A 16,405-nucleotide genomic window follows, 5' to 3' on the forward strand; every position below is an offset into this window, starting at 1 on the left:
TATCTATAATAACTACGACTAAGCTACATAAACTAAGCTAATACTATTATGACAAAGATATCACTATGAACAATAATAATGAAGAAAAATCCAACTTAGCCACGGCCAAGAAAGAGAGCACTTCTGAACTCGTAGACGTGGCAAACGAGATCTGGGGATTCTTATTAGTGCACTATGGGATCCCTACCTTGCCACGAGCCAACTGAGAAACTGTGAGCTTTCTAATCGGCCGAATCAGAGCCGAGGATCGGCTCCAAACCCATATGTAAGAATGAAGGTGAGATAGGACTACAGAAAATCTATTATTTTGAGCTGGGAAACAGGATCTGAAAATGCCTTGACATACTAAATCCTCAAGTTTAATTCTGCTGTCTGCCAAAAAGTACAGTTGTGTAAAAGCCTACCATAATGGTAGATGTCATTTTCTTCACTGTTGCAATATTCATTATAATAGGGATCCCCTGCCAAGGGTGCCCTCACGTCCGGCCAGTACATCAAAGCCTTTAGGCTGCTTTAAGGTGAGTCGTACATCACACATATGCTGCTCACGTAGCGTAGGGCACAAAGGTGACATACAGATGCATCATCATCAAAACTGAGAGCCCCAATAGGAATGCCAGTCCAAGGAATAGAGAGATAATCTGTACATCCAGACGAGAAATGGACTAGGGGTGGAGGGAGGGGGTGAATACTGTAACAGTGAAGAGAAGGACATCTACCATTATGATAAGAATTTATACAACTGTACTATGTCATTCCTTTTCACTACTGCAGTATTTATTACAACAGGGGGAGTGCAAAAGCTCAGGAGAAGAGAGCAAGGAAGGACCAGCAGAGCTCTCTAGAAAGCCATGAAGGATGGTCCTAGCAAAACCAGCTCTAGCTGTGGAAATTCCATCCAACTTGTAGTGCTTGGTAAATGTATGCATAGAGTTAGTATCCAAATCCATGAAAAAAGCACCAGAAAAAGCCACAGTTCTAGTAGAAAGAGCCTTAAAAGAAGAAAGAAGGCTGTTACCATGAAAGGAATAACAAAAGGAAATAGATTTAAAACTCAAGAAGAAATAGTTTGCTTGGACAGACAATCCCAAGGACCTAGGATGAAAAGAAACAAAGAGTTGATCAGATTTACGAAAAGTCTTAGTCTTATCCAAATAAAATCTGATTTGTCTATGCACATCCAACGTGTTCAGCATCTTCTCGCTGGCAGACTGTGTAGAAGGGAGAAAAGTGGGCAAATGAATAGACTGATTAAAAGACAACTCATTCACCACCTCAGGCAAAAAAGAAGGATTAGTACGCAGGGACACCCTGTCCTTATGAAACACTAAAAATGGAGGACAAGCCATAAGGGCTTGAAGCTCAGACACCCGTCTGGCAGAAGTTAGGGCTAAGAAAAGTACAGCATTCCAAGAGCAATGCTGCAAGGAGCATGAAGCTGCAGGCTCAAAAGGAACCCAGGTTTATTTTTCTAAAACAAAATTAAGATCCAGGGAGGAAGAACAAGCTTCATGAGAGGCCCAATATGAAGGATGCCTTTAAGGAACTGTTTAGCTTCAAATCTAGAAGCCAAAGGAGGTAATAAAGGCAGACAAGCAGAAACAGATGATAAATGGGCCTTAACAGACGAATAAGTCAATGAGCAAATACCACAGGTAAGAGAGAACCAAAGCAACATCCACAGAAAGTGGATCCAGGTTACAAAAAAGACACTAAACAGAAAACTTCTTCCATTTGGATAACTAGGATTTCTTAGTAGTGGATTTCCTGGCCTCCTGCAGGACCCTAAGCATGTCCTCAGAAAAAAAGGTTCTATGTGAAATGAGAATCCTTTCACCTACAATGTCAGCTGAAGAGTGGACAGGTGGGGATGGATGAGAGATCCCGTGTCTTGTGTTAGTAGGTCCACCCTGTGAGGTAACTTGTGATGACTGCTCTTGGCTAAATGCAGAAGGGGGAAACAATGCTGCCTCAGCCAAAAGGGAGTCACCAACAAGACTTTGGAGCATCCTGTTGTATTTTTTTAGCTGCAAACATTATATATCACTTTTAATATATCTAGTCATTGTCAGTCAACCATTGCATAGCTCATTAAGATCCTGCCTTCTTTTAAACATTGTTCCCCCTCTGCATGTAGTGGCCTCACATTTCCCATTTTTTTCTGTGCAATTTACTCCTACCTTTTTCTAAAGATCCCAGTTCCAGTTGTTTTATCTCTGTTACTATCTTTGTTACTTCTAGTAAAGTTGGTTTAGACTTTGATTTCCAGTTTCTAGTTATTGCTTTTTTGGCAGGCATCATAATTAGACTCAGCAAGGTCTTTCTATGTCTAGGCAATTCCGATACTGTATCATAGCTCAAAAAAATCATTTCTCTAGTCACTCCAATTTGCTCACCCAGCATCTCTGACAGAGCAGTCTGCAGGGAATCTTTAAAGTCAGCCAACTTATTACACTCCCAGAAAATATATTCCCAGTTACCTCTTTCCTTTCTATCACATCTCCAACATTTTCTGTCTACCTGGCGAAAGATTCTCTGGAGCCTGCTTGGGATATAAAAAAATCTATGTAAACACTTCCAGGCAAAGATCCTAAATCTTCTAGATTTTGTTGCATATTCGGGAGACATAAGTTCAAATAACAGGGAGAAACTGGGATTTTGGATGCAAACCGTTAAGCAGAATAACAATAATCATTCTGTTGTATTTTGAACAGGACTTTTGGAAGGAGGGGAAGGTGAGGGAAAGCATAAAGAAACACCCCCTTCCAAGAAAAAGTGAGGGTGTCCACCTTCCAAACCAGAGGACCTAGGAATCTGGTACAAAATAGAGTATGTTGTCTGTTTAAAGGGGAGGTAAAAAGATCCATTTAAGGAGTACTCAACTGGTGAACAATGTCCAGGAACACATCCCTCTGAAGCATCTATTTGTGGGATTGAGTTACGGACCTGCTCAAAGAGTCTGCCACAGTGCTTTGACCTCAAGGAATGTACACTGCCTGAAGAGTCACTTGGAACCAGATAGCTAGTACCCACACTAGAAGTACCAGAAGTGCTAGACTTGCCCCCCTGTCTGCTGACATACCACATCACTGCAGTACTGATTGTAAACACCTTGAGAGGTTCTGGGGAGAAGAGAGGATGAAAGGCCTGAAGAGCCAGCAGGAAGAACTCTCACCTCCTTGACGTTGATGTTGTCATTCTGTTGATGAGGCGACCAGACTCCCTGCACTTTACGGAACTGAAAGATGCTCTCCATCCCATGTCTGAAGCATCTGTGAACAGCTCCTAAGAGGGAAACAGTGGATGAAAAGGGAACCCCAGATTGTGAGTTAACTGCTGAATCCACCACTGACGTTCCTGCTTGAGACATGGAAGAAAATCCCCTTGGTTACAAAAAAACACCAAAGACCTTATGAAATCCAGGGATAAAATATGGGAACAATGGCGCACAACCAAAAACCCCTCAGATAGGCAACTATTCCTTGAAGTCAAAAAGCAAGTAAAAGCAGACAAAGCCCTTTTCTATCAGACATCCCTAAACTCCTCCCAAAACAACTCAAAGCAATTCTGGTCCACAATTAACTCTATCCTCTGCCCAGGGAAGGTAAGCACCCCCCCCCCCCACCAACCACCCCTCTCTCCACCTGTAGCATAGCTGACTCTTTCAACAAACATTTTACAGAGACTGTTCTATCCCTAACTAAAAAACACTTCCCTACATCAACACCCCCAACACCCAAACCAACTCCACCCCTCCCTCCCTTCTTCCTTTCCACAGTATCCACCTCCAACATAAAAAAAACTACTGACAAAACTTAAACCCACAAGACTAGCAGCTGACAACTTGCCCACAGAATACCTAAAAATAGCAGCTTATGTTTTAGCTTATCCCATCTCCATATTAATCAACTGCTCCATATCTGAGTCCTATGTGCCAACCTTATGGAAAATATCCCACATCATACCCCTACACAAAAGTGGCCCCTCAACAGACATCTCTAACTTCCACCCCATTGCCATCCTCTCGCCTCTCTCTCCAAGATAATCGAAAAATGTATTAACTCATAGATCTCCAATTATCTCCTAGACAATAATCTCCTCTCCTACACACAGCATGGTTTCAGACCACACCATAGCACCACCAACTGCTCTGCTCTCCTTCACTAACACCATTCTCCAACATAAAAACAATGTCCTTTTCTCCTCTGCTGTATTTCTTAACCTATCAAAAGCTTTTGATATTGTATCACATGATCTTCTACTCTCTGCACTCTTCAACCTCTCCTTTTCCATACCTGCCATCAATTGGTTCCACAGCTATCTACACGGCCGCCAGCAGTCAGTTATCTAGCACAACGATCTATCCCCTCGCCTCTCTGTTACTCTCGGGGTTCCCCAAGGTTCCATCCTTGGCCCCTTGCTTTTCTCCATTTCTACCAATGACCTGCACACCGCCACCAAACATGCCTCCCTCATACAGTATGCAGATGACTCCACTCTCATCTGCTCAGCTCCAACTCTTAACAGAACTACAACAGATCACTCAAGCATCTTTCTCTTCTGTTGAAAGTTGGCTATTAAATGCTCAACTCCTCCTCAACCCAAATAAGACCAAACTCCTCATCGTTCAACCCTCAATATCTACCCCGAACATCCCCCATTTCAACATACTTGCCAAAGACAACATTTCCATCTCACCAACAGCCCACACTAAGCTACTTAGTGTACAGATTGACAACAAACTCAAATTTGACACTCACATATCACTCACAATAAAAAAGTCCACAAAAAACTGAGTGCCTTGTATAGAAACCAACAATACCTAACCAAACCAGCCATAATCTCTGCCGCAACTTCCCAACTAATCTCAACCCTACTCTATGCATCACCCATACTCACAAATATTCGACAATCAGACCTAAAGAAACTTGAAGCCTGCTACAATAAAACTGCAAAATTTGCATCAGAGGACTCCCACCGAAGTCACCTCTGTCTCTCCCTTAGAAACCTAGACTGGCTTGAACTCCCTCAACTCCTACACCTAACCCAACTTACCTTTGCTCATAAGCTTGTAAACCACCCTCTTAAAATTCCCTCACTTCATACACTTCTCCAACTCTACCAATCCTCCAGACCCCTCCACTCCTGCAACAAAAATCTACTCCAAGTCACCAAACCCAATAACTCTGCAGGGGAAGTGCTATTCTCCTACTCCATATCCAAAATCTGGAACTCACTTCCCACTGCCATAACTACCCTCCCTTCCAGCAGTCTCTTCAAAAATGCTCTTAAAGCACACCTAAAATCTCACTGGCTATGTCCTTGTCCATACCCCAACTAACCCCCCCTTTCTCCTGTACCACTAATTAGCTGCCAGTTCTACTATTAGCTGTCAACAGGTTATCAGTATGTTATTACTATTTTATACCCTTTAACTAGCAGATGATTGCAGTACGATGTTTACTCTTTTCTCTATGTGAGAAATTAATACTACTAGGCAAATGTCTTGCACCTTATATTGTTATTATACTCTGACATATGTCATTACCTGTCAGACTGTGTCTTTGCTATAAATACACGTTTTTTTTTTTCCTCTGAAATGCTAGATTATACTCTTATATTATGTGAAATTTTGCTTGTCTGAGTATATGGAGCCTTCCTTGTGATATTATACTCTGACATATAGGTCATTTCTCCTGTTGAACTATGTCTTTACTATAATTATACTGTTTCTTTTTTCATCTGATATGCTAGATTGTACTCTTATATTATGTAAATCTCATATATCTGAATATATGGAGCTTTTATCCCCGGGCCTCTGCTGAAAATGGACATATACTCAGTAGGACTTTCCCAGTCAACAAATGTAAAATAAATAAAAATTAATAAATGACCTAAAAAATCGAGGGGATGAGATTGAAGCCAAACTGACTTTAAAAACACTGAAGTTTTCTCATGTGGAATTTGACAGAAAGGAGCATAGGAACAGTGGAAGCCATAAACCCCAGAGTTCTCAGAAATACCCTTGCTGTTACTGAGGTCAGTGGAAGAAGGGACTGGAAAAAGGAAATGACAGTTAGGGCCTTGGGAGGAGGCAGAGTTGCCATGATAGGAACAAGTCTAGATCCTGCACCCCAGAAAGACATGATCCTGAGAAGGAGCCAGAAAGGACTTTTTGAAATTTATAGAGAACCCCAGGCTTTGCAGAAGAGAGGTTGCAAATGAAGATTTTGCAACAAGGACTCTGGAGAGGATGCCTGAAACAGAAGGTTGTCCTAGTAGGGAAAAAACTGGATCCCCCTTAGCCTGCAAAAAGCAATCACAGGAGGGAGGCATTTAGTGAATACCCTTGGGGTAGCAGAGAGGCCAAAGGGCAAGGCAAAGAAAGTACAGTTGTGTACACTTACCATAAATGTAGACGTTCGAGTGTATTCATTGTTGCAGTCATCACACTTGGGTTATCCTGCCAGGGGTAACCCTTAGTTGGCCCGAATACCAGAGGCTTAGTATTTCTGCTTTAGTTGCTGTAGCTTCAGGACTGAAGTCACATTGTCAGTGGTACAAAAACAGGCAGCCAACGCCATTACATCAGTTTTTCTTGCCCCAAATGTCAGGAGCCCCCAAATAGGGAGCCAGGTTATGGTGGAGTAACACTACCAGTAGAAAGTAAATACCCATAGCCCTGTGAGGAAGAGGAAGAGTGAGGAGAGAGAGAGAGACAAGGGGGCTGGAGGGTGGGAAACCAGGACTGCAACAGTGAATACACTCAAACATCTACATTTATGGTAAGTGTACACAACTGTACTATGTTCTTTGTGTTTCACTGTTGCAGTCACCACACTTGGGTTGATTCCCAAAGCTGAAGAATGGGTGGAGGCAGTCAAGAAGAGTTGGGGCTGGCTAGTATGCCCTGCAGGACTGTGGTTGCAAAGTCTGCCCTGGATTTGGAAAAGATAGGCAGGTGGTAATGCTTGGTGAAGGTATGAACAGAACTCCATGTTGTAGCTTCCAGGATGTCCCTAATAGGGACTCCTCTGAGAAAGGATGTAGAGGTTGAAGTTGCCCTAGTGAAATGTGGTCTGACCCCCTGTGGGGGTGGTTTTCCATGGTGTTTGTAACAGAAATGGATACAGTATGCAATCCATTTGGAGATGGTTTGTTTTGATATGGCCCTGCCCTCTGACCCTGGTGCAAAGCTGACTAGGAACTGGTCAGATTTCCTAAAGGGCTTAGTCCTATCCAGGTAGAATCTGAGCTGTCTGTGCACATCTAAAGAGTGCAGGATCCTTCCCCCCTTATTTTGAGGTTTAGGGAAAAGGGTGGGCAAATTAATAGATTGGTTGAGAGCCACATTGGACACCACTTTAGGCATGAGAGTAGGGTTAGTCCTGAGGGAGACCCTGTCAGCATGGAAAATGATGAAGGGTTCCATAGGTTCATACTAGGCTATCTGCCCTAGGGCATTTATAAGCCTAGCCAGAGTGTGTTTGGCTTTCGCCACCCATTTTAAATGAATTTTGCTATGCCCTTTTTCGAGGTTAGTATACTGTGCCTCTGTCTAACAGTGACACAGAAGTGATACCTGGGGTAAACCTACTATCTCCAATCCACTCATCAAGATTCCTCTTGAAGAGAGTCAATGAGGGACTCTGCCTAACCTGGACTGGGATTTTATTCCAGAGTGAAGGGAGCCTCTGGGTTATGAATCTGTCCCTCCAGCATGTCCTATTTATTTCAGTGCTGTGGTTCAAGTCTCTCGAGTGTGCAGCTCGATGGGATTTGGATTTTCTGAGGTGCAGCATGTCCATTAATTCCGGGTTGGACATGGCTTTATACGTCAGGCACAGATCACCTCTGAGCAGGCGGTATGCCACTGAGTAGAGCTAGAGTTTCTTTAACCGGGCAGCATATGGCATCTGTTTGAGCCCTTTGATCCTCTTGGTGAGGTAATTTTGGGGTCTTTCCAGTTGCTGCAGGTGTCTGGTAAGGTACATCCCAAAAGGGGCATTGTACTCAATTATGGGCCTGATGAGGGATGAGTAAAGAGGCACGATGACGTCCCCTGATCTAGATGTGAATCCCTTCATGATTAGGTGGGCTATATAAAACCACTTTGGCCACGTGGTTGTCAAATGAGAGATTGCTATCAACTTGGGTCCCCAGGTCCCTAATTACTTCTTCTGTACTTAATGGATTACCACCTATGTGGTAATTTGTGGGCACTTTGTTTTTGCCAAAGGGGATGACAATACACTTTTTGGCATTTAGCTTGAGGCCATGGCTCTGGCACCAGTTGTCTGTTTCTATGAGGCCCTTTTGTAGGATGCTTGTGTCGGCTGGAGAGTCTATTATGGCGCCCAGTTTCCCATAAGTGCTTGTAGCTCAAACACTCTTCTAGCTGAAGTGATGGCCAAAAGCAAAGCTATTTTCCAAGAGAGGAATTTTAACTCTGCTGAAGCTGCAGGCTCAAAGGGGGGAGCATGAGCTTTTCTAACACAAAGTTAAGGTCCCAAGCAAGGGTAGGGGCTCTTGGTGGCCTTACGTTGTTAGCCCCTCTCAGGAACCGCTTGATGAGAGGGTGTGAGAAGACAGATGGCTCAGTGGTGTAATGTGCAGAGATGACAGAGGCAGGGATTTTAATGGAAGATAAGGATAGGCCCCTGTGGAGTAGGCCTGCTAGGTAATCCAGGATGAGAGGTAAGGATGGCTGTGCTGGGTCAGCTCCTTTAGTCTGGATCCAGGAACAATACCTTTTCCACTTGTCAGCATAGGATTCTCTAGTACTGGGTCGTATGGCTTCACGTATAACATCCAGGAACTGCTTGCTTAGGCTGGCCACTGGAGGAGAAGTCAAGGAATAAGGCAGGCTGCCAGGTCCAGGGTGTGCAACTATGGATGCAAGAACTCTCCCTCCTGCTGAGTCAGGAGAGTTGGAATCTGAGGGAGGTGCCATGGAGACAGACTGCGCAGTAGTGGGTACCAGAGCTGGCGTGGCCAGTATGGGGCAATCAGGACTGCCCTTGGTCTCTCCTCCCTTATTTTGAGTAGTACTCTGGTAAGAAGAAGAAGGGAGGGAAATGCATAGATTGAGAGGTTTTCCCAATGGAAGGACAGGGCATCCACTTTCCAGGCCTTGCTGTGAGGTTGCTGAGCTGGTGGTTGTACAGGGAGGCAAATAGGTCCACCTTCGAGTTACCCCATTTCTGGGTCAAGACTGAAGGTGTTGTGGTTTAAGTGCCACTCGTGTGGTTCTAGGAGATTTCTGCTTAAGTTGTCTGCCAGAGAGTTTTGGTTGCCTGGCAGGAATTGGGCTTGGAGGTGAATATGCATGGCTGAGGCCATGTTCCAAAGGGTCATGGCTAGCCTGCAGAGTGGGTAAAAGTGGATTATCCCGCTTGCTGATGTACCACATCACTGTGGTGTTGTTGGTTTTGATTAGAAGAGGCTCTGGAGAGAGTAGGAAGCTGAAAGCTGTCAGAGTATGCTGAACAGCTAGCATCTCTTTCTAGCTGATGTGCAGATGAATTTGACTTGGGCTCCAGTGGCCCTGAATGCACCTGCCGTCCAGATGTGCACCCCAGGCATAGTCTGATGCATCTGTGGTTAGGGTCTGGGTGGCATGGGGTTGAGTAAAGGGAAGTCCCTTGTTGTGGTTGCATGCTGCTGTCCACCAAAGGAACTCTTTCCTTAGACAAGGTATCATAGGTATGATAGTTTCCAGGTCCTGAGAATGTTGGCACAAAAGACTTTTTAAGTACCACTGAAGTTTCCTCATATGCAGTCTGGCATATGGAATTAGTAGAATGCAGGAGGCCATGAAACCTAGAGCTTGCAGGATTTTCCTTGCAGATAACTGGGTTCTGGTGGCCATTTGAGAGAAGTAGCCTGTCAGACAGGCTTGTTTTTCTGGAGTAAGGAATGCCATCTGGGATGCTGTGTCCAAGATTGCTCCCAGAAATACAACTTTTTTTTACTGGGGACTAGTTTGGATTTCTTTTTGTTTATAGTGTACCCCAGTGAGGTTAGAAGGTCCTTTACAAATGTCAGGTGCTGCAACAGCTTTTCCTGACTGTCTGCCTGAATCAGGCAGTCATCCAAGTAGGGGTAAATTTGAATATTTCTTTGTCTGCAAAAGGCAATGGCTGGAGCCCGGCATTTTTTTGAAAACTCTGGGAGCAGTGGATAAGCCAACGGGAAGTGCAGAGAACTGATAATGCATAGATCCTGGGCTGAAAAGTAGATATTTCCTGCAGGATTCCCTGACTGGGATATGCAGATAGGCCTCTTTTAGGTCTAGTGTGGCTAACCAGGCATCTCTAGACAGCATAGGGAGAAGCTGCTGTAGGGTGAGCATTTTGAATTTTGGTACCACCAGGGAGATGTTTAGAATGGATAGATCTAAGATTAGGTGCCAGATGCCCTCTTTTCTGGGTACCAGGAAAAGTCTGGAATAAAAACCTTGGACTATCTGTTCTGCAAAAACAGACTGAATTGCCCTTAAGGAGAGCAGGGATTGAACTTGGTTTTGTGCCTCTGCCCACTGGTTTGGAGGAAGATCTGGGAACCCTTTTAGGGTTGGCAGCATGTGGAAATAAAATTTGCACCCCTGGGATACTATGTTGAGGACCCATCAATTGTTGGTGATGGAGGCCTCGTTTTTTTGCATGGCAGGCAAGTATTCCTCCTAGGGGCACGAGCAATTGAACAGAGGTAAGAGGAGGAGTTCAGAAGTCATTTGAATTCTTTCCATAAGGAGGTGGCTTAGCACTCCCTGTTTTAGAAATGGAGGTACTCCATTGCTTAGATCTCTGCATACCCTGAGACTGTTGTCTGGGGGGGGGGCGGTCTGCTTTCCCTAGGTCTAGTCTGAGGTGGTCTTGAGGGGGCTGGAAAGGACTAATGTTTTGAGGGGTAATGCCTACTGAATCCTTGGAGGATGTACTTGCAAAAAGTCTTTGAATGTCTGCATAGTCTTAGCTTTTTCTTCAGTATTTTTTAAAACCTCTCCTGCTTGGTGCCAAACATATGGTCTTTGTTCAGAGGTGCGTCCAATAATTTTGATTTTACATGATCTGGCAAGGTCTGTTCCTTATGCCAGGCATGTCTTCTAAGCACAGAACCTGTGACTGCTACCCTGCAAGATGCTTCTACGGAGTCAAATCCACATTGCAGGGTATGCTTGCTGACTTGGCTTGCAGAATGCATAAACTCCTGTAATTCCATATTTTCTGCACAGTCAGAGAAGGTAGATCATTTTTGCTCAATAAGTTCCATAGTATTTTACTGGTATTTTAGCATGTAGAACTAACAATGTAATGCTCTAATGGCAAGAGTTGCAGAGGTGTATACTTTTTTACCCCATCTATCTAATGCTCAGGAATCCCTGTCCGAGGGGGTGGGATTCTTAGCTGTAGTTGTTTTTATTCCTTTAGGTCCTTGAGAGATTACCTTTGGGTCAGCAGTAGGATTCTTGAAAAGAAATTTGTGCAAGTCAGGGACTCTGCAGTGCCTGTCAGGTTTCCTGGGAGCAGGAGGTAAGAGTTAGACTGGATTCCATAAAGACATCATCCACAACATCCAGAACAGGAGGAATAGCTAAGGGTCTGTGCTGTGGTAAATCTAAAAATTCCCCGAGTCTCTTTTTGGACTGAGGATAATCCTGGCATTCCCAGTGGAAATGCTCTCTCAAGGTGTGTAAGGTTTCACAAAAAGAAAAATCCTCTGGAGGAGAGGCATAAGGAATGGATTCCTCTGCATCTGAATCCTCATAAGCAGATAAGGGCATGTCTTCATAATCAGAAATCTCAGAGTCGTCAGGCTCTTGGTCAGATAAAGCTGCTGGGGACAAGTCCCTTTTTCTTTTAGCAGGGAAAGGCTGGCTTCCCCTAATCAGCATGATAAGGTCTTCCGCCATTTTATACATCTGTGGTTGTGGCAAGGAAGCAGGCACTTGAGTTTGGGTCGTCGTTTTTTTAGGTGTAGCTTGTACTCTAGGCCTTAGAAAGTCGGTAGTTTTAGAAAGAATTGACGCAAAAGAAGGTGTCGGCTTGTGTCGAATATCGGTAGTGCGAAGATCTTCCTCAGAAGCCGGTGCCTGCACAGCTGCACTGGACCCATCCAAGGTAGAGACATCCATAGGTTCCGTAGTCAAAGACTCTAAACGGGTCTCGGTAGTGGCCTGCGAATCCAAAGCGGGCATCAGGGGCTGCGAAAGCGACTCACTGAATACCGGTGAACTGGCGACTAGCTTAACGGAAGCGTTGCCGGCAGGTTTGGACCTGTGCGGTCTGTTTCTGTCTTTATTCTTACGTTGTTTTGGGAGATCGGTAGTTGGATGGCTGACCAAAGAGATTTCAGAATACGAAGACTGAGAGCGAAAGTATTTAGCTACAATAAGGGTCCGACGACATATAGTTCGGGCGTTGAACAAAGTACAAAACCGGAGTGAGGGGCGTTGTTGTCTGGGCCTAAACAGGTGACGCAGTAAGAATGGAAATCTCGGTGTGGTATTTGCTTTCTACAGGTGAGACAATTGTTAACTTTTTCTGACATCGACTGCAAGAAAAAAAGGATCCCCAATGGGGTACTTAGCTTTAGAAGACTTCAGCTTCAATTTTGGAAATGAAAACTCAGGTAGCGGCCGACCGGCACTCGTGCAAACTGCTTTTACTTCAGGCTCCTCGGCAAGAAAGACTGATGTAATGGCATTGGCTGCCTGTTTCTATACCACTGACGACCTGATGTCAGTCCTGAAGTGACAGCAACTGATGCAGAAATACTAATCCTCTGGTATTCGGGCTGACTGAGGGCTACCTCTGGCAGGATAACCCAAGTGTGATGACTGCAACAGTGAAACACAAAGAACACCTGAAAATGCCAGGAAGCAAAACAGAAATGTAAAAAACTTCCTGAAAAGGGGGATTAATTGGGCTATGGAGACAGGCATCCTTGAGACCAAGAGACACCACGTAAGCCTGAGGAAGCAAAAGAGGGAACAGAGTCTGAAGGGACAACATTTGAAAAGAGGGAACCTTCAGAAATGTATTTAGATGAGAGAGGTCTTAAACTGGTCTCCATATACCCTGTTTCCTGGGTACTATGAACATTCTGGAGTAAAACTCCCTCCCCCTTTGGGAAACTGGAACTTCTTGAATAGTACCTTGAGTCAAGAGATCCCAAACCACCCCTGGACAGAAGGACAGCTGTTCCTGAGGGGGCTGAGGAATTCCCATAAAAGGGGGAAGAGATTTCCAGACCACAAAATACCCTTCATGGATAATGGACAGAAACAAGGAGCTCTGAATAATATTTTACAGGGAGAGAGAGAGAGAGGAATGCAAACAAAAAGCAGAATGTGGCTGGGAAGAATAGGACAGCGAGACAGCACCCAGTTTATCAGGAAAAGGAGACTTCTGGGGCACAGAAGTCTATATAGCAGGAGGAGGCCACTTCCCACCTTTCTTGCCCTTGGGGGGAAGGCAAGATTGCCTACAAACAAAAGCTGGTTTACTGGGGTAATTTCTCTGAAACCTATGGACAGGAGAAACAAAAGCAAGTTTAAGTTGCTGTACAGCCTTGTCCTTATCCTGAAGAGACAAAGTGGCAGCAGCTTTGCCAAATGAGTGATTATCCAGAGGAGCATCCATCAGCTTAGCCTTAATATCATCGGGCAGTGTTTGAAGCCAAAGCCAAGAATACCTCCTCATCACAGACCCAAAAACAGCAGCCCTAGAGAAAGCATCTGCTGCATTATAAATACAATTGATGGAATGATGAGTCACCTGGGAGGAAGTCCCTAACAAGGAAAGGGCAGACGCTTTCCCTTCAGAGTCAAGAAGATCAGAAATGACCTAACATGCCTGGGAAAGAAGACCAAACATGTACCTGGGACATGTGGGTCTGATAACTGACTGCAGAGGTATAAACCTGACAAACAAACAAAATAGTTTCTATATTATGGTTGGCTGACTTCTGTCTTGTGATTACATTAATTTGCTATTTAAATGCAGATTATTTTTCTGTATTTTATCTGTTATTGCACTGAGGAAAGATTGTTATCCGAAAGCTTTGTATTTTATTAAAACCTTTGGCATTGCTAAGCCGTTGTCTTCTTTGTATTGGGCATGCTTTTGAGTGTCATTCCATTTACTAATTTTCTTTATTGCCCATCTTCGTGAGTTCCATTAACGCTATTTGGTTTTAGAATGACACAGCCAACCATTGCGAAACCACCATCTTCTTCTTGTAATCATTTATTATGTGATATTTTAGTTGACAGTGTTAATTGAGTGTTACAGCGGCCAGCTGACCTTCTAGCAGATAATCCCTCTCTTTCTTCTGATTGCATACAATGGATTAAATCACTGGAGTACAAGGTACAGTTCTTCAAAAAGCTGCATTGGCAGTGCTTCAGCTTTTCAGCATACCTTCAGCTTGGAATTGCCCCACGGGGGTTCGGGGTACTGAAAATGCCTCATATGGAAATAAGTACCCCGAATTTCTCAAGCAGTGGCAAGAACTGAACCTAAAACTACGACTTGATTATATGGTTATGAATCAGTTTTTTCCTGGGCTAGAGAAGAGTAAACAGGATGAAATTATCAAACCAGAAGGTGAGCTATCTGCCTTATCAGCTTTTACGAATTATATACCCGTTTACAATAATATGCTTGAGCAGCTGAGCACTTTTGATAAGAAATTAAAGGCACAGAAGAAGCATAAATTAAATAGAGACCTAAATGATTTCTGTTCTGGAAATATATTCTCGTGGCCCAAAGAACCCTGAAAGAGCGTAACACTACATAACTCTAAAAGGACTTCACTGTGCTCTATGTACGAATCGATGACGTTCCTTTATCTGCACAAGTAGCAAGCAGTACTAAGCAATTGTCTGATAAGCTTAATGTACAGAAAACTTTTAATGAACAGGGAACGAGTGTGATATCTGAATATAATGGGCATAATACAGTTTCGGCTGCTTTAACAACCGTAACAGTACAGACTCCGCCTTTATTAGAGCCAACAAATACTGTGCAGGCTCCTCCAATAATACAACTAAATTTGCCGGAGAAAGTGTCCAATCGCAAACGGAACATCTCCAGAGGGAGGTCCAACAGCAGAAAGACAGGAACACAATGATCCACAAAAACGGAGTAGAGCGAACCAGCATTAAACAATGACTGTTCTGTATTTAAGTTATCAGACTTGAAATTGAGTGATGCCGATATTTCATTGTTAAGTCGAGGTATGAAACTTATACCAGCACAAAAAAGATAGCTTAGTGAGTGCTCTCACTGATTTAAAGATATTTACTCGCAATTTAAATTTGAAACTAGTTTTTAATGACTCTTTACCGACAGAATCTCAGGTATGTAGAAAAGCTAGCACCTTCATACCGGTTAGCAACCCAGCTGTAACAGCTTTTCGTAATATCTGTGAACAACAACTACATGATGTTTACAAATGAGATAATTTTAGAAAGTTTTACAATTTATCTGAGTCTGAGTTGGAAGCTTTAAAGAAACTGCAGGAGAATGACAATATTATAATAAGAGAGGCCGATAAAGGTGTGGGAATTGTATTAATGAATCGTAGTGATTATTTATGTTCTGTTAATGAACTTTTATTAAATTAATGCATTTTTAAAAGAATAACTTATGCTGATGTTACTAAGTGTATAAGTTGTATTAATGTTAGCATTTTTGAACTACAAACGATGAATGATATATCCATTGAAATGTTTAACTATTTTACAGTCCCCTGTCCTAAAATTCCAGTTTTATACGGCCTGCCAAAAATTCACAAATCGTTATCCTCCCCTCCTATGAGGCCCATTATATCAGAAACAGGGTGGATAACTGAGCCCATTTCCCTCTATTTACAAAATACCTTGAGTAAATACTTGGTGTATGTAAAGAGTTTCATTAAGGACACTGGTGATTTTTTGACTAAACTTTTGGAATGGTACCAGACTAATAGACACACTTCTTTCTTTTTTGTTATGTTGGATATCAAATCTCTATTTACTGTCATCCCGAATCAGTATGGTCTTAATGTAATAAGGGATATTTTGTGTCAACATGGTCACTACATGGGGAAAGGAGATTGAAACTCTATGTGAGCTGCTTGACCTTGTGCTTCATATTAACATCTTCATTTTTAATGAACAATTATACTATCAAAAAGCTGGAGTAGCGATGGGAATGTCCATCGCTAACACCTATGCTAACTTGACCCTTAGTGAATGGGAAGAAAAGTTTATATATAATGGCTCTGATACTTTTTTCTAGTAAGGTTAGAGTCTATAAACGTTTTGTGCATGATGTGTTTCTTATACGGTCTGTAGAATATGAGGAATCAGTTCAATTTTTTGATTACTTAAATCAAACTACTGATTTTATAAAAT

The 16,405-nt window shown here is 43.2% G+C and overlaps 1 protein-coding gene across 1 annotated transcript in view; it reads right to left on the bottom strand.

Moving 5' to 3' along the window:
* The window catches only part of IFT52 (intraflagellar transport 52), a 906,963-nt gene that overhangs the window by 289,322 nt on the left and 601,236 nt on the right, over positions 1 to 16,405 (bottom strand). The gene's annotated exons all lie outside the window — the stretch shown is intronic.

The sequence above is a fragment of the Protopterus annectens genome, chromosome 12.part0, assembly GCF_019279795.1.
Source record: "Protopterus annectens isolate FY-2018-M chromosome 12.part0, PAN1.0, whole genome shotgun sequence".
NCBI classification, from domain to species: domain Eukaryota; kingdom Metazoa; phylum Chordata; order Ceratodontiformes; family Protopteridae; genus Protopterus; species Protopterus annectens.